Raw genomic sequence first — 19,194 nt, 5'->3', positions numbered from 1 at the left:
TTGCCGGAAATGCATGTGTACTAAAATTGGAATAGTACAGAGGAGATGAGCACGCTCCCTGCACAAGGAAGATAAAAATCATGAAGTGTTAAAAAAAGAAAGATATTGCCATGAATACTGAAGATCACTGCTTACATTTAGAACTTGATTCTGTTTATGAGAGCTTATCAGACTTACTAATAACAGAGGTTTTCAACACATCTATATTTTACTGGTCATGGTGTAAAGCAATGACCATGAACATGACCAAAGCCTTCAGAAACCATCCCAGCAAGCCACCAGGATAGGGCTTGGAGCTCGTCTTTATTGGATTCCATACCACACCCCATCACAGTGAGTTCGGCCCAGTTCCCACCCAGCCCACTCCACTCAGCCATTAAGTATGAACTAACCCCCAGCAAGTCCCAGAGCTGCTGCATCTAGGTGACGGGACCCAGAAAGCAGTCACCAAGCATAGCAACTCCAAAGGAGATGGGACGTGTGGAACTGCGAGCTTGCCAACAGACACCCTAGACTGGAGAAGGGAAGGGTACCCAACACTAGAGGTGAGCACTGTGGAGACCACCTGAGAGAGTCTGCACCCTTCAGGACATTGCGTGGAACTTGATGTGCTCAAGTTGACAAGACTCCAGAACTTCCTCCGGGAGTCTACAGCCCACTTTGAGGCACACTTCTCCAAAAGTAGAAAAGCCTCGTCTTCCTATAGTTTTGATTTTCTTTTACATCATGGCAGGTGTATGGTTACTAGCCACTGTAGCTTCTCTGTTGTATTTGGAAAGGCAAGGGTTAAAGCCAGGTTTCTGTCACGGGCTGGGGACAGGGGCTGGGCCATGCAGGGACCCTGAACCCTTTCCTCAACTCCACAATTTGGTCCTCTCCCTCACTTTATCATTTAAAAGACTCAGTTTATGTGTGTATGTTTTAAAGTTCTCCTGTTTTATATATTATTAGTTTCATCTATGAATTCTCTCTTCACAGTTTCCTTTTTTGTTTTCTAATTTTTATTATGTGAATTGGCTTCTTTATTTCCACTCTGTCTTCCTCAATACTGAAGACATTTCCATCTATACATATTCCTCTGAGTTGTGCTTGTAGGAATACCACAGGTTTTAGGATACTTTTTCATTTTTTTTAGTTGTAGATGAACACAATACCTTTATTTTATTCATTTTTATGTGGTGCTGAGGATTGAGCCTGTGCCTCATCCATGCGAGACGAGCTCTCTACCACTGAGCCCCAGCCCCAGGACCAGGCCCTCCACTTTTATCTCACTGGGTGATTCTTTTTTTTTTTTTTTTTTTTTTGAAATGCAAGTGTTTTTATTGGCGGGGGTGGGGGGCAGTTACCAGGGGTTGAACTCAGGGGCACTCAACCACTGAGCCACATTCCCAGCTTTATTTTGTATTTTGTTTAGAGACAGGGTCTCACTGAGTTACTTAGTGCCTTGGTGTTGCTGAGGCTGGCTTTGAACTTGAGATCCTCCTGCCTCAGCCTCCTGAGCTGCTGGGATTACAGGCACGCATCACTGTGCCCGGCTTGAAATGCATGTGTTCTTCATTAGCAAAAGCCATGTCAGGAAGAGATGGAGAGGTCTCCTGCCTCCTGCAGAGTCGGAAGATGCAGGGCATAGTGGCAGCTTCTGTTCAGCCCTGCGGAGGCCTCATGGCAGGAGTGTGTGCGAGAGAGAGAGAGAGAGAGAGAGAGAGAGAGAGAGAGAAAGAGAGAGAGAGAGATATCACATGGGGAGACAGGAAGTCAGAGCTTGCTGGGTGATTTCAATTACAGTTTTCATATAGAGCACATCCGCTTTGATCCATGGGTTATGTAGAAGTATTTCTAGGTAGATTAGAATATTTTCAGACACATTATTATTATTATTATTACTATTATTATTAGGATTAGGATTATTTAAAAGAATGTGGGCTGTAAAACTGCTAATTTTAATATTTTTTTTTAAAAAGTGCTCTTGTTGTGCCCACATATGATCAAACTTTATAATTGTTCTTCAGGGAAGGAGAGTGAGCTGCTCAGACCCACACAGAAGCCCCTGGTTCTGTTCCAGGGACACATTGCTGGGTTTAGACTTGCTTTTGCCTCCTTACTGTTGTATCTCCCTGGACAAAACACAGTATTTTTCTGAGCCTCATCATCCATCTTGAGAAGGGAAGCGAGAGGAATATTCACCTCTTCCAGTTGCCATGAGAATTATTTAAGATTATGTGTATGCAAAAGTGCTGAGACGCAGCACTCAGCTGGTGGAAATATTACCGAAAAAAAAAAAAAAAGTGGAAAGAAGAACTTTGGTCTCCCCAGTTGGAACAGACCTGGTTTTGAATCCTAGATCCACTCATCCCAGCTGCCCTGGGGCCAGTCATTTCACGGTTCTGAGTTTTCCCAGGATGGACAGTGGGGATGACGTAGGAGAAACTGTGGGGATTCAGTGGGGCCCATGGCGGAGTCGGCCCCCTGCACTGGACCTGCTGTTTTTACGGGAACCACCCAAAGAGACAACATAGCTAAGGAGCTTGAAGCCTAACTCCTCATTCCCAGGGCCACCATGTCAAAGGACAGTGAGCCCAACACCTAGGACAGACTCCAGCAGGTCCACGTGCTGCCTTGGCATTGCCCGTCCACAGGAGCAGAGGCAGGACGCGGGCTGGGCGTCTTCGAAGGCTCAGCACCAGCTTCCCACACTGATGTCCAGGTAGGACTGCCTCGTGGGGACATCAACGAAGTCAGGACAAGAATGGGCTTCTCTGAGCCTTCTCTCCCTGTCCAAGCTTGGACCTCGGCCTCCTTGCTGAGCCCTGGCCCTGTTTATCCAGCACCCACAACTGTGGGGTCCAACTGCAGCCAGGACCTTTACTTCCAAGACAAAGGATCATGTTGTCAAGCTTAAATCTTCAGAATAAGCATCTTAGATGAAAAAGGAAGGTGAAGCTCTCAGGATATTTTGATACAAGTACATAGTGGTTTTATCTAGTCCTCAACTTGCCCTAAAAATCTGGCTAAATTTGTGATATAAATTTATTATTCTGCAAACAAGAAAATCTTACATTTTTTTTCCAAGCCTGATATTTAAATATCTGCTTTGTTTCCTTGTTTTGGAATTGGAACACAGACTAAGCAAAAAGGCCGAATCATAAAACTCCATATTTTATTCCTGGAAAAGTCAATAAGATTGGACTATGTGACAGCAGGACATCAGCATTGTTTACTGATGCATGGATCAATAAATAAGGGTTTATTTTCATTATATAAGAGTATAGTATATTATTATCTCAGTATATTATAGGTATGGAAAAATAAACATAAGTCTTCCAAATAATAAATTCCAATTTCTTACAGATTTGTGTTCTATATTTAGTTGGAAAAAGATCATTTTAGGGCCAAGGTTGTGGCTCAGTGGTAGAGCACTTGCCTGGCACACGTGAGGCACTGGGTTCAATCCTCAGCACCACATAAAAATTAACAAATAAAACAGAGGCATTCTGATCCTCTGCCACTACAAAATTTTTTTCTTGAAAAGATTACTTTAAATCAGATGTACAATGTTCTCAAATTATTTGTATATGGAACCCCCAGAAGGGATTTGCAAGGGTCCCCCACTCTTCCTAGGGCACCTCAGTCTGGCAATTAGAAAAGCCCAGAGGTGCTGCTGGACAGGGGTTAGAGGCCACCGAGTGGACCTGTCACCCCAGGCTGAAATCGTCATTCATCCATTTGGCAAACCACCGGGTGCCTGCTGCATACCAGGTGAAGTGCGAGGCCATGGGCACCTGAGTGGGGCAGACAGACAGAACGCTGCTCTTGTGAGGCTTTTATGCCAGAGTGGGAATCAAAAGCAGTGAATTACAGAATAAGTGAAATCATCAGGTGACAGAATGAAGCCGTGGGCAGGTGAGCCGAGGCGTCCCTGGGAAGCTGAGGTGTGAGCCCAGGCTGTCAGAAGGACCTCGGGGAGCACCCAGGTCCCTGTGCATGGAACAGGCAAGCAGGGATGGGGTGGAGCAGACCACAGGTCAGGGCCAGCGCAGGCCCTGGATGTTGGTCATTCCTAATGAAGTGGGGAACTGTGGGTGGGCTCACATGACCTGATCACCCTCAGGTCATGTGTATTTTTGTCAGCAAGTGCACTGGAAAGTCCTGGTGCCCCAGGACTGACCATCCACACCATAGCCCCTCCCCACATGTCAGGATGAGCCTGGAACCCTGGGAGTGAATAGAATTAAAGATCACAGGGGTGGAAGGACTCGGGGGACCCTGCGGGGTTTCCTCCAGTAGTACAGAAATCAGACTGTTCTGATAACTTCCAAAGAAAAAGTACAAAGTCTTGTTTGAATGACCTATTTTCTTCTTTCCTGTGATGTTTAATTTCATGTGTCCACTAGGCCAGGCCATGGTGCCCAGTCGTTTGGTCAAATGTCAGTCTAGATGTTACTGTGAAGGTTTTTCTTTTTTTTTTTTTAAATGAGTGAAGAACGTCTAGATTGGTCAGCTTCAAATAAAGCCAGTGACTCTCCATAATATGGGTTGGCCTCATCTAATCAGTTGAAAGGCTCAAGAGTGAAAACTGAGGTTTCCTTAGGAGGAGGAACAGCTATAGCACCATCTCTTCCCAGGAGCACCCGCTGTCCTGCCTGGACTGCAGATTTTAGACTTACCAGGTCAATTGCATTAGCCAATTCATTAAAATCTCTGTGTGTGCAAATGGGTGTGTGTGTGTGTGTGTGTGTGTGTGTGTACATATGCATGTATGCATGTCTTTGTATACATGTGTTTATGTCTATGCATGCATGTATATATTTGTTGATACGTAAGTGTATAAAAGTGCATTCACATGTGTCTGTGTATGAACACATGGACCAACATGGGTGTTTGTGTGTGCGTCTCCCCTTTGGTTTGGTTTCTTAGGAGAGCCTAGCTGACAGGCTTTCTTGTGATTCTAGCCATTATCAAACTACCACCTTTGTATTCAGATCTTTTTCTCATGTATTCTAGGGGAAAAAAAAAATCTTTATCTTTTTAGAAGCGCTAGCCCTTTGTGGTTTCTTTTTAAAATTTAAACTAGGAGTGGGAAAGCTCAAATCCTCATTATTATTTCACTTGTATTGGAAATAAAGTTATAAAAGCTTGTCTGCCTCTGCTTAGCCTGCCCATGGAAGTCTCCTGGGTGCTGTGGGGACCTGGTCCCAGTCAGGGCCAGCTGCAGCAGGAATCTCAAACCCTCACCAGGCCAGATCCCAGCCCTCCTCCGCCCATGCTCAGTCTCCCCTCCCTTCTGCTCTCTTTGTACTAACAGGTTTTGTACATTAGCTCTTACCAAAAAAGAAAAAAAAAGCCCTTTGAATGATAAATTAGCATGCGCATTCTTTCCTATGTGTGGCGGAAATTCTATCCTAGCAACAGGCACCTCGTCACCCAGCAAGGATCTCTGGAAATCAGTCAATATGTCCAGACTCTTCCAGGTCCTTCCTGTGAAGGAATGCCCGATTAGTGGAAGAAGAGGAGCGGGTGTCCAGGGGAAACTGAGTTTCCCTGGGGGCGTTCTGAGCATGTGTGATGCGGGATCCAAGTCTCAGCACGTAGCCTGTGAGGGGGCTTAGGGCCCACCTGCCTGTTGGGTCCGGGTGGTCCTCTCAGTTCATCTCCAGAGCAACCCCAGGTCAGAGGCACAGAGCTCCTCTGCAGTGACCAGGGAAGGCGGGGGTGCCTTAGCTCTATTTAAGGAATAGCTTGCTTTCACCTGCTCCTGACTCAGTGTTTCAATGCTGCAATAGCCTCAAATGCTGCAGGGAAAAAATCGGGCGTCTAAGTTCAGCCAGAGAAGTGGAAGAACCGTCTCCCAGCCTTCCAACAAGTCTGGGAAAGGCAATTAGACTGGAAACTCTTTGGAAAGGGAGCTGGATTCTAACACAGCTCCTGCCCTCTACCCCAGGGGCTGGGACCTGCCTCTTCCTCCTGACCTCAGCAGATGCTGTCCACTAAAGAAGCCTGGGCTCCCACAGAGGGCAGAGATAGGAGTGCCCGGAAGTCCTTGGCAGTCTCCTTCAGGTCAAAGGCTCTTCTTCACAGTCCAGAAAAAGATGGATGGTGAAGTTGGACGTGAAATAGCTGACGGTCAAGTGCTGTGGACCTGTGGAAAGGGTATTTTTACATGGTTCAGCTTCATGCACATTTATACCCTCTGTTGTTTTTTTTTTTTCCTTTTAGGACACATAGCCACAGATTTCTGGGGTCCAATGTAGAGATGCAGAGAGAAAATTTGGCAAGTGGCACTTCTGGAACCGTCTCCATCTCATGGTTACTATGGAAGCTGCTGGGCAGTTGCTGTTGAGTACTATTGGGTCCCACTATGGGTGCTGCTGAGGACCACTGGGTACCCACAGGGGGTGCTCTGACATACCCCTGGAGACCACGGTGAGTACTCTTGGGTCCTGTGAGGTACACCAGTGGGGCCAAATGGGAAAAGAACCCCATGAATCTGGTCTTGGTCTTTCCTCTTAAGGAGTACAACATCTAATTGGGGAAATATTAACAAACTTCATCATGAAATTTCCTGTTGGAAGCTTTGGAAGTAATGTAGCAAAAACATTTAAGGCCAAATGTAATATTTTGCATGTTCTAAGATTTAAGTGAGTTGCTGCCAAAAGAGCAAAAATGATCAGCACTCCACGGAGAGGCCCAGGGGACGCCACACTCTCCCTGTCCCAGAGGGCAAACTTACAGTTATGATTTGAGGTACTGCCTCTGGAAAGAGGCACCTCTCAAGTGCACCAAGAAAAAATAATGGAGCATTGTTGACACATTGACCTTGAACTCAGGCCATGATCTGCAGACTACTTTCAGGTAAGGACAAAGAAATCTTGTTGGATTTCTGCCGCTATATAGCACAGATACACAAAAATGCTTCCTTTCCCGATGCTCACTACTTTCTGCCCAAACACACCCATCTCCTCCCACATGTGTCAGGTGAGCGGCTCGAGGCACTCATACTTGGCACTCATACTTGGCACTGCTGTGGAGCCTGCGGCCCTGGAGCCCAGCTGGCTTTGGAAAGGCACGTGCAGCGCCCTGGGTTCGAAGGCACAGAGGCCTTTCCACACCAGCATGGGGGAGGCTCGGACCTTCCTTTACCATCACAGTGCCATGTTCTGAGCGCTGCAGGCCCACCGTGTCCACCATGCCCATGGGACAGGAAGTGGAGTCTGTGATTAAGTCAGATTTCCAGATGATGAACTGAGACATTGGCTCTACAAAAAGGAATTTTAAAAGCCAGTTTTCCTAAGCTGTAGTTCCATGTGGTGATAGAAAAAGGGATAATTTTAAGAGAAAATTTCAAAATAACATTTTTTGGCATCAATACCAACCTCAATAATGGTCTTGGGAAAATATGTTTTGTGTCTGTGTGTATTTCCTTTGAGGCAATGGTTCAGAATCACCAAGAGAATTTCTTAAAAATAGGTTCCTTGGCCCTAGCATTTTTGACTCAGTGGACCTGGGATGGGGCTGATAATTTGCATTTCTAGTGAGGTCCCAGGTGATGGCAGTGCACAGGGCAAGGCCAAGGCCATGTCTGTCTTCTTTAAAACCTTCTAGGAAAAGTGAGTTGTGGGCAGGAGATAGCTCACAACCGCCAGTGTTTTGAAATCCCGGAATCGGCTCTAGTCTTCAGAGCCCAGGACAGTGCACCATGTGGTCAGTTCTACAGACTGACATCACTCCTGCTTGTTCTGCAGGCACGTGAGTAGGAGGGAGGGAGACTCTTGGCGAGGTCCACTGAGATTCTAAACCCACTGGACAAAGCTATGTCTATTCGCACAAATGGTAATGAGCTTAATTTTTCTGAAATTACTTAATATCATCAAAGAAGAGTAGGATGCCTCACAGAACGTGGGTGAGATTCTGGAATTTATCTCATACAGCAATAATGAACTCCCTCCAGGTTGTCCTTGCCCTGGTCTTCACTTGTTGGTTTTCTACTAGTCTATGAAGGTAACCAGAAGTCCCTATTGCCATGGACTGGCTGTTTCTGCCCCAAATTTATATGCTGAAGTCCTAACCACAGATGTCAAGAGGTGGTCCCCTGGGAGGTGATTAGGTCATGAAGATGGAGCCCTCATGGGTGGGACCTTTACTCTGGTAAAGGAGGCCCCAGAGACCACCCTGGCCCCTTTGCTTTTGTGACCAGGTGGGGGCCTCCCCAGGCACTGATCTGCCAGCACCTTAACCTTGGACATCTCAGGCTCCAAACCTAGTCCTGGGCATTTTGTCACAGCAGACTAGCAGACCAAGGCACCTGCAGACCATGGTCTTCATCAACTGGAACACGAAGACCTCAACAACAAGGGGTGGACATCTGGCTGACCGCTGCTCCAGCAGGCTGTGCCTGACGCTCATGTCTGGGTGAGGCGCCCCTCCAATTTGCTCCTACAGATGCTGAATCTTCCCCCTTCAGAGCATTGAATTTGCATTAAAATTCCCTGTTTCCTTGTCCAGTTCCACCACCAGAATGTAAAAGCACGTGGGGGTAGGGCCAGGCCCACACTGCCCATCGACTCTGTGGCACTGGGGACAGCATCTAGCCCATGGTGCATATTCACAGCTTCGGTTATGGAGTCAGGGAACTGCTGGCAGGCAGGAGGACTGTGGCCACAGACAGTTACTCACAGGGCCTGCGTAGCAGAGGACTGACTCTGTGCTCAGAGGACAAGTGGAAAATGTGTCCAATGACAGCGTGGAGCAGAGAATGCCATTTAGAATCCTGGCCTCACAGACACAGGCCTCCAGGCCACTCCAGGGCAACAGTGTCCGGGGTGAAGAACAAGGAGGACTCATTTGAACCACACTCTCCCACATGTACACACACAGCCACATGCGCACACTCTGCCAACCTCCACCCACCAGCCCTGCAGTCTCCTGTGTGTGTGCACACACACTGGGTGTGAGAGGCAGAAAGCTGTGCCTTCTCTCAGATCCTGCTGAAATCACCTGAGGTCATTCTCCTTCCAGCTCACTGCAGACTGAGTGCCATGTCCTGTCATATTTAAATGGAACATCTCAAGTTTTCTACAGGAGGCGTACCTGCAAGCCCTCCTGGTTGTACAGCAGAGCTCATGGGGCACCCAGGAGTCAGCTCAGGGGGCCCAGGACTCAGTGTGTCTGCACCCCAGGGGCTGTGCACGTCATGGGTGGGAAATGCTGCTTGTCAAACTTTGTACTGCGTTTCCAGTCTTCAGTGTTTTCTGTTCCTCAGCTCCTACTGCCCCCAGGGAGCACCCCTTGCCAGCTCATTCCAGCCACACTGGTCTTCTTCCTCTCCGGATGCCCATATTCTCTACCCAATTCATGTTTTTCTCAGAACTCACGTTCTCAGGAGGCCTCCCCCCAGCGTGCTATGTAAAGGCACGAGCCTCTCCCTGCACCTCTCCCTCCCCTCCCGCTTGCTCTCCCTCTGACGTTCATCAGCGCCTGGTGCCCTCTGTGACAGTTGCTCAGTTGTCTTTTCTTGAGAAGATCTCTGAGGGCAGCCATGTTTGTGCTGGGTTCAGTGCAGGAGCCCAGGCCACAGGGCAGCTGGTACAGGAGCAAGCTCAATAAGCAACTGACCGTGACGCGTGTCCAGTGTGGGTGAGCACCAGCCCTGCCCCCACCTGGAAATAATATTTGCTCTAAGAGCAGGGGAATGCAGAAATGGCTTCTCCTAAATCATACCCCATCTCTGACCCTGAAGCCACCCGTGTGGCAGTCTTGGACTGTGGCTGGCCCTCTTCTCAGTGCTGTTGCTGCTTGTAAAACGCAGGCTGTGTCCGCAAGGCTATCCATCATTCCTGTGTCACCACATGGTGGCCCTCTTGGCACCGTGCTCCCTGTCCTCAGGGTCTGGTGGTGTGAGAGGAGCCCGTGTTCTGGTGTCACAGTAATGTTTGCCCAAAGGCCACCTCCTGAGTGTAACTGAACAGAAGGATGCATGGAGACTGAGTTGGAACTCAACCTATTGATGTTAATATAACATTGAAAGTTCTACGTACTGTTTGATAATTCGAAATTCCTTTCAAATCTACTGTCACGGTATTCGCATTTTGATCAGCACTGTGATCAGTTGAATCAATGAAGCTATTGTGGGGTCAAGAAAGGGGACGACGAGACCTTGTCCTCATTTCCTAAAAGCTAGATGTGTGGCTTCTCATGTGCTTGTTAGCCCCACCTGTGCATCTGTGATTTCTGAAGTGATCTTTCCTACTTAAGGCACTTACGAGCCTAGGGAGTGTTTCTATGCAATCTGTATGATGTCATCCTTTGTTATCCATAACTACCTTTGAGAGTCCTGAGGATGACTTTTCCTCCATCAATGGCTTAATCATACCCAGGTCGCTGGTGTGTGGAAGAATATAGCAAAGAACCATGCTTCTGTGTAAGTCTTAGAGCAACTGACTCACCAGCAGCCAGTAGCATAGAATTTGGAAAATTCCCCCAAAGCAATGAAAGTAGAAGCCCATGTGTGCAGATACGTCCATGGGAAGGCTCCCAGCTGCCTCCTCTGTTTGGGGGTTTACTGGGTGTGCTTGGTAGCCAGTCTTCCTCCATTGGCGCGTTTCAGTTTATCATCCCAGAGCTGACCTAGAGGGATCAGATGCACTGTTCATTGTGATTGAAATTAAATAAGGCAAGTCTGGTCTGTCGACTCCTCAGGATTGGCTCGGAGTCAGGAACGCCTACCTTTCCTTTAGAGAAAATATATTACGAATGTTTCCAGACAGCTCCCTCCTCCTGATACACCATTCTTTCTCTCCTTGTAAGAGGCAGCTTGGCATTACTACAGTGAAACACCCCAAGTTAGCTAGTTTATAAAGAAAAAAGGCTTATTTAGCTCACAGCTTGGGGGGTTCAAAGCCCAAGATGCAGGACGTTAATCTCAACTCCAAGGAGGGCAGCGGGGGGCGGCACATCATGGAGTGAGCTTGTGTGAGCACATGAGCTTACATCACCAAACCGGAAAAGGAGAGAGCCTGGCTTCCCACAGCTCTGTCTGCTTGGGAGGAGCAGTGGCTACACTCGTCCCAGAGCCTCCTTTACTGATCGTGACTGAACCTCAGGGTGAATTCTTGCAGTGGCAATATATTTAAATTTACCTTACAGAAGGCAGAGCACAGCTTCTAAAACAAAGAACCACACATGCATTTGTAGGAAGAGAAATAGCAATGTTTTCAGTCAAATCATGAACTATATTTGCATTGTTCTTTTGCTTGCAATGCTTTTGGTAAGGACTTTTTATAATTCCCTGAGAGAGTACAACAGACATGGCTACTTGGGTGAAAGCAGAAACACACACAGAGCCCTGGGCTCATTGCTGCTGTTAATGGGAAGGCGGATCCAGTCAGTGGGGACCTCAGCTCATTATGGACATTAGGTCTCCCCTAAGCTGCAGCTCTGCCTGTTCCGTTAAGTGCTGTTACGTGTGTGTCAGGAGTGCTTTGGAAAATGTAAACTAGTTGGATATTAAGGAGAGTGACATGAATTATGCTAGCTAAAACAGTAGTTCTTTCAGACTTTAAAAATCTGCTTTATTCAGACTGATCTGCAGCAGAGTCAGGGAGAGATGTTTAAAACCCTGGTAAGTTGAGCACCCCCAAACAATTCAGAACATGGCTCTTTCCCAACCCTGTGCCTGCCTTTCCAGCCGCCCACAGGGCCTCCCACGTCACATGTAGGCTCTGGCGAGCAGGACCTGTATTCCTGGTTCAGCTCCCGTCACTCCAGAGCCCGAGGCAGGCTGCCACCCGCATCAAGAAGGTTTTTTTGTTTTTGTTTTTGTTTTTTTTGGTCAGAAAGTCTCATATCCATGTTACTTCAGGAAGATTTCTCAACTTCAGAATCACTCACCAAACTGGGGGAATCCGAGAAGCTTCTTTAAAATAAAAATGAATGATCACTACACTGAATTCCACTCTGGTAAGTATCACAAAAACAGAGGACATGGAAAGAGATAGGCTTTGACTTGAGCTCTTACTCATCCTTAGACAAACAGTAAACGTCATCGTGCCCATCTGACTTCCCCTGGTCCATCAGCTAGAAGTGACTTTCAGCCTCCCCTCTTGCTACTTTGATGATATTGGCAAGATCGGGAACCTCTGGAGTAGGGTTGCTGGCCACTCACTCCCCAGGCGTGGACTCCATGTGGAGGTGAAGGGTCTGAGAGGCCACAGGAGGGAGGCAGCTGAGAGCAGCCCTGTGGCCTGCAGGGCGTCCCTGGGGTTGGGCCCAAGCAGCTATTCTCATGAATGACCACTGGGCAGCCACTGGCGGAATGGGAGACACACGTTGATCCTGGTAACCTGAGCTACCACCAGGACGTACTGCCCGCTGAAGCAGGCAGGGGATGTGTCATGCTCCCTTTTGTGTAAGCCAGGAGGTAAATAACACATAGTCCTATTTGGATGCACTGGGAACTCAGGAAAGCTGTCCAAGAAATAAATGCCTCTCCCTCTCTCTCTTTCTCCCCCTCTCCCTCTGTGTGTGAACAGATGGCAGTGTTGTGAAAAGTGTAGGGGTAGGAGTGAGACTTCTCTAAGTGTGCCTTTTTATATTGTTTTCATTTCAGATCATATGAATTTTAAACATTTAAAAAAATTTAAGTCATGTGTTCCATGAAAAACAAACAAAAAACAAAAGAGCTTCCTCCGTCGGTACAGTGCGTGGAGGGTCTGCTTGGCATTTTTGGAGGGCTAATCAAGGCGCTAAAAGGTGTCAGTCTGGGTCTGAATGTGGGTTTTGTTTCTCATTAGCTGTGAGAACTTGGTCACATCAAATGAATTTTGTGACCATTCAGCCTCAGTGCCTTTAAGATGGAAATACTGAGCACAATGTTCTTTCAAGAGTTAAAGGGTCCTGTCCCTGACAATGCCCAGCCCACAGCATGTGCTTAATGCCTGGTGACTGTGGTGTCCTCTCTTATCCACAGCATATGTTCCCAGACCCCCCGTGGGTACCTGAAACCATGGAGAGTACTGACCTTAAGCACCCTGTGCTTTCCTATACCTGTATTCCTATGACCAAGTACAACATAAACTAGGCTTCTTAAGAGGTTCATTCTTACTGTGCAAGTTAGCAACCTCAGCCTGTGTGTTTTTTTTTCCTATTGAGAACTTTTACCTTTTCACTTAAAAAAAGGCATTTATGTTTTTTGTTTGGCATATATAAATTGCCAACACTACAATTTTTTGTACTTTGGGGATTTTTAATTTTTTTAGTGGTGCTGGGGATTGAACCCAGGGCCTTGGGCATACTATGCAAGAATTCTACCCACTGAGCTATATCCCCAGCTCTGTCTGGGGCTATTATTAAAGCAAATAAGGCTCACTCAAACACAAGCACTGTGATACCTCAACAGTAGATCTGATAATCAATGTGGTAAATAGGCAACTAATGGGAGGGTAGCATATACAGTGTGGATTTGCTGGACACAGTGATGATTCATGTTATAGGCAATGCAGAGCAGAGGATGGCATGCAATTTCAAGAAGCTGTTCTAATGAATGACCACTGGGCAGCCACTGGCAGAATGGGAGACAGGTTGATCCAGGTAGCCTGAGCTATCATCAGGACGTACCGCCCACTGAAGCAAGCAGGGAATGTGTCATGCTACCTTTTAAGCAAAGAGGTAAATAACACATGGTCATATTTCCATTACTTGAAATGGCATGCAATTTAAAACTTATAAATGGTCATTTTTGGAATTTTTTCCTTAATGTTTTCAGAGGGTGGTTAGTCGTGGGTAACTGAAACTTCAGAAAGTGAAACCATATTGGGAGTGGTTACTGCACTTCCTAGAGCTCTTGACACTGGTTCAGTCTCAGGTTCCACCAACCTGTGAGTGACATTCACTAGGTTGGGTGTCTCTCTCTTACTCCAGTTGGCAAGACTGAAGACTCTTCCTTTCTTTTAGCACTCTATTATCTTATTTGTAGGATGATGACCTGGAACTGTCAGTGCGCCTGTCCCTGTGAGGTCTCGTTGTGTCCTGTGGTCACGGTGACATTGGGAGGGGCAGGGTCGTCTCCTGCCAGAGCTCAGGAACCTAGCCCCTAGTCACCTCTATTTCACTTTGACCTTGAGGGGTTTCAGCTCAGGCTCCACTTGGCTGCTGTGCAGTGACCGCTCACTTCCTCACAGTGTTTGCTCCCAGCACATGGCCTCCTTCCCCAACATGGTTCGGTTCCACTGGACATGAGTCCCTCCACCCAGGAGGCACGGCCCCTGTCCTGGAACGGTTTTCCGTGGTGTCCTCATCCAGCGTGTCACGGATTGTGGGTGCTCTCCCCGACCTGGCTTCTGGCCTCGCCGCCTTCAGCTGGGCTCTGCTGCACTCCCCTTTCCTTTAAAGCCCAGTGGCCTCTGGAAATGCTAACTCTGGTCGGGTCATTCCCTTGCTCGGAACGTTCAAAGACCCCCTTTGCTCCCAGGGCGAGTCCAAACCAGGACACACGTGTGGGGAGGAAGACCAGGAGGCCGTCTGGTTCACTGCTCAAGCCTGTCAGAAGGCGCTCGGTTCTCTGATGTGCTGTCCATCTGGCTTCCAGGCTGACTCCCATTTGTCCTTGTGATGGCTACTAAATCCTCGAGTCACCTTAACCAGGACTTGGGGTGCCAAGGCCCAGTGAGACTGAGCTCTAGGTGAGAATGTGAGGGTAACTCTGGGTGGAAGGGATATTTGACCCCATTGTGGGGTAAGATAGATGCCCTTCCTGATGTGAGGCCTGCTCTCCTGGGTCTCATACTGTACTAGAGATCCTGCCAGGGCTTTCCTGGTCCTCCAGCCCGGACTGCGGATGTGGGGACTTCCTAGCCTCAGTGTCTAGGGCAGCTAATTCCTTATAACTCTCCTGTCTTCTCTTTACACACACACACACACACACACACACACACACACACACACTCGCCCTGTGCTCTTTTTCTCTGGATAACTTTGGCTACTGCAGCTGGCCAACTCCTGCCCATAGAGGCCTCTGTGAGCCACCGCACCTGTGTCAGCTGGCCCCAGCAGGGCTGCCCACCACACCTTAACCACCAGCACAGCACTCTGCACAGCCCCAAGGGGCCTGGCTACTTGTCCTCTGTTCCAGGGCATATGAGCCCTAAGGGGGTGGAATGTGTGGGCCCTTCTATCATTTTATCTTACACTTTTAAATCAAGCAGTAAGTACTTACTGAATTGATGAATTTTAATTATATCCTTTGTACTTTTTGAATGCACACTATGAATTGATAAGCAGGCAGCTTATGTCATCCTTTGAAGTCCTTGGAGTGAATCATCTCTTGAATAGGTCCCTGTTTCCTCAGTAACTTTAAGTTAAAAGATTTGAGTTAAAAAATACCTCATTAGTGGCAGACTAACCCTCCAATAGAGACCTGGTTCCTGGACAGCAAGTGCAGGGCGACACTCAGAGTGCCCTCGCACAGGTCTGTCTGCTGTGGGGAGAGGTAACGATAAATCCTTGCCTCAGAGCCTGGCGGTGGGATTGTAAAGAAGGCCAGTGGGGGACGGTGCTGCTAAGTCTCCTTGTGTTCAGGTCAGTGGGTCTGCACAGAGGGGAGGGCAAAGGGCCCAGCTTGCCCTTGAGGACAAAGAATATTCAGCTTTCACCAAGGAGGACAGGTTACGTGTTGGCGAGCCTTAGTGTCGCGACAACTTGGTCTCTAGGACACTGGGCTCAGCTCCGGTTCACTGGCCCAGGGTCCTGTCTCTGCCCAGGGTTCTCACATCCTTGCTCCAGCCCTGGTTTCTGGGCCCCTCCAGTCTTCACCTCCTCCCTGCATGGGGTAGACCCCAGGGGCTGAGCGCACCGGCCCAGCGCTTCTCCTCCAACCTTGGCTGGGAGTGTCTCCTTGGCAGAGATGGGCACAGCACAAACGATCCCTCTAACCCAGGGCAGTCCATCTTGTGTTTAGGGAAAGTTTGTTTCTAGAAACCCCTAGGTATTTGGGGTCATACGGCACCCATCCTCCCTTCCTTTTGTAATAGAGTTAAAACTCTCACACAGGGAAAGCATTATCTAGTACAACCAGGAAGTTGGAAACCACCTTCAATTCTCAAGTCCCAGCTAAATCCATAATGTGTGTGCCACAGAGACACACCTGCGACATGGTTATATTTTACAGGAAACCGCCTCCTCTTTTTTCTTTTTAAAATCATGGGAGGGGCTGGGGTTGTGGCTCAGTGGTAGAGCACTTGCCTAGCACATGTGAGACACTGGGCTTGATCCTCAGCACCACATATAAATACATAAATTTTAAAAATGTTTTGTGTCCATCTATAACAAAAATAAGTTTATAAACTTAAAATCATGGAGAGGATAAAACAGGTCCAGGTGCCTGACCATCACAGTCTAAAACATACCAATTCTAGGTGTCACGTTTGGGTTTTAAAAACAACTGCAATGTCCTAGACTTGAAGCCCTGCATCTGCGAGCCCTGCTCCATCCGTGAGCGTCAGTGCTTGAGTCCCACTGGACACCGTGCAAGGTTTAGTTCAGATGTTCGTTTGCATTGGTTCAGGGATATGGCATGAAATCAGCAGCGAAGTGAAATAGAAAGTCGCGGCTGAGGTTTTAGGCTACGAGCAATCACAGAGAATGGCCCTCCACGTTACCACCTATTTACACCATTATTGTAAAACCTGCAACTATTGTTTAGGAGTTGTTCAGTAATCGGCTTAGAGGACCTAATTTGTTTGAACATTGCTCACCGGTCTGAAAGGACGACATTATATCTCCTACACCTTGATGCAAATTACATTCATCCGGAGGTTAATTTTTTTTCTGGGAACAATTAACCTTAGGCAAAAAGGCAAAAAATTAACATATTGACAGGGCCTCCACGAAGCAGTTTTCTGACTTTAAATAGTACCCGCTGTTTCCATAGACGTTCACAATCACTTTTAGACCATTTTCCCCCGAGTTGGTACACAATAATAGGAAATCAACTTATTTTTCTAAAAAGTATTCTGAATTTTATTATACCTAGTTTGAAGTAAATATCTTACTTTTAATGCATACAAATTGAAACATTACATAAAACCACACCACTGTGTGCAAAAATATCAGCTAATATATATACCTGCAGGCACTAAATGTAGCACAATTCAGAGAAAAAGTTGGTTTGTCCTTTAATGGACTGGATTTCTTTGGGGGCAGTATGCAGCTATATTTTATTATAAGTTAATTGAATACAGAGAGAAACTTAAAAAATCAAAGACAGAGGGATGCCTTTCATTCTGCTTAACATTCCCCTCAGCCTTGTAATTAATGATTTTCAGGTTGTTAGGCACCGTGTTAACTGTAGTAGCTGCAGGCAAAGAATGTAAACAGGTACAACCCATGTCCACCGCATCTTCATAAATGAGGGGGAGGCGGGGAGCAGCCGCGTGAGAGACAGGAACTGTTGGTCAGAGGATGGAGTGGAAGTCAGATGTACAGGCAGGGCCACTGAGTCCTACAGCGATAGAGTTCACTGCCCTTCAACTCCCAAAGTGACCTCTAAAGCAAGGTGGGGCAGAGGTAGCTGGTGAGGGCAGGCGGCCTGGTTCCTCTTTTTCTGAGGGTTGATGAGGAAGCCGATCACCCCCTGCCCTGACAAACTTCATCTCCTCCTTATGAGACCAACAGAGATTGTATTCTATGAACCCTAAAGGTCCTGTCCAGCTCAGCTGCAGGCTCCAAGTCCAAACATTCATCCAGTAGAGTTTTGTTTATTTTTAAACTATCTGGGACAGAGGATAAGTGAGAAGAGAATGTTGGTGGTAAAGAGAAGATGCAAAATTAGAACAAGATCAACCTCCAAAGTGGAATAAAAAGCCACTCATAGAGAACCCCTGCTCCCTGGAAGCCCAGCATTAGCAGGCTGGCAGCTTCCCCTGCATTTGCCAGAGCCTTCAATTCAGGCAATTATGGGATTTTCCCCCCTAGGAATCAATCTTATTTGAAAATGAAGTCAATGGAAAACTCCGTTTATTTTACATTCCCATTTCTGTAACACATTTCCCCCTGAAGTGGATGGATTTGCTACATAGGGACATAAATGAGCCTTTTTCCCCCAAGACAAACAATATACATAATACTGAGAGTGAGTCACTTGGAGACTGGCCTTTGGCATGGCCATGTGAGGAGCTACTTGGATTTGCTCCCCAGTGGAACTGGTGAAAACCGTTTTAAAAGCCCATTGAGAGCCTCTGGAAATGGTCCTAGATGCAAACAGTACACGGAGAAACAGAGATTCAAGGAAATCTACCAAAATGTGGTAAGAATGCAAACATCTGTGGCATGAGAACACCTTGGCTCCCTCTTCCAGCTCAGCAAGGTACAGACTCCATGCCAAATAGCTCCAGCCAAGAACGCAGGCCCCTTCTCCCCAAGACCAAGGGCATAGTGTACCCCCACCCCTGCAGCACCCAGTCTGAAGGGCTTTCTTTCCAGGACAAGGAGGACTTTAGTCTTTCTCATCTTGACCTCCCACTGACTGCTGAAGAAACTAAGCGGCAGGTGAGTAGGTCAGGAGAAAGGACTCCTCCTCTGCCCATGTCCCACTCATGGCCTGAATGTGGTACACGGAGGACTCAGGTTCCCAATTGTGCATCCTAGCTATGTGCAGTGGTTCTTTAGCAGGAGATGCAAGCCAAGGAGACTCTCAGCTGCTGCCTGCCCCCTCCCACACAACTGCTCACTCAGAGGGAAGTCTACCACTGTCCCCAGCCTGGCCCGAGTACCTGGCTCGGGGATTCTGTGAGGGCTTGGAGGATGGGGAGCGTATTGGAAAGCAGAGAGCTCTTGCGTCTTACCAGAGGAACTGACTTCATTGTGACAGAGCCCACAGAAGTTTAAACCTGAGGGCACTCTCAAGCACAGTGGAGGTTATGGGAAAAGGCAACAGGAGGAGATCTGTGGATCTAGTGAGGAGACAGCCTAGACGATGCTGACTAGATTGTACAAGAGAACCAGGGAATGAGGTGCCTGGCAGGAGCCTCCTAAGAGCAGAGCAAATATCAATATCAACCTCAGAAACTATTTCTTCAAAAGAGACAAAATTTGATTTGATTATAAGGTAATTTATGCCCCAGAGAATTGTTGAAAAAAAAATAGCAATCAGACAGCAAGGTTTCATAGCTGTGTGCAGTCAAGGAAGAGAGGAGTGGAGTCCTTCCA

General features: G+C 47.4%; 1 non-coding gene across 1 annotated transcript; it reads left to right on the top strand.

Moving 5' to 3' along the window:
• Positions 1-107, top strand: LOC143402644 (U6 spliceosomal RNA). The gene has a single exon (XR_013091724.2). It is a non-coding gene; the product is annotated as a U6 spliceosomal RNA (small nuclear RNA).
• The last annotated feature ends 19,087 nt before the right edge of the window (positions 108-19,194 follow it).

The sequence above is a fragment of the Callospermophilus lateralis genome, chromosome 6, assembly GCF_048772815.1.
Source record: "Callospermophilus lateralis isolate mCalLat2 chromosome 6, mCalLat2.hap1, whole genome shotgun sequence".
NCBI classification, from domain to species: domain Eukaryota; kingdom Metazoa; phylum Chordata; class Mammalia; order Rodentia; family Sciuridae; genus Callospermophilus; species Callospermophilus lateralis.
The sequence above is the reverse complement of the archived record's forward strand: the minus strand, read 5'-3'. Positions and strand labels throughout refer to the sequence as shown.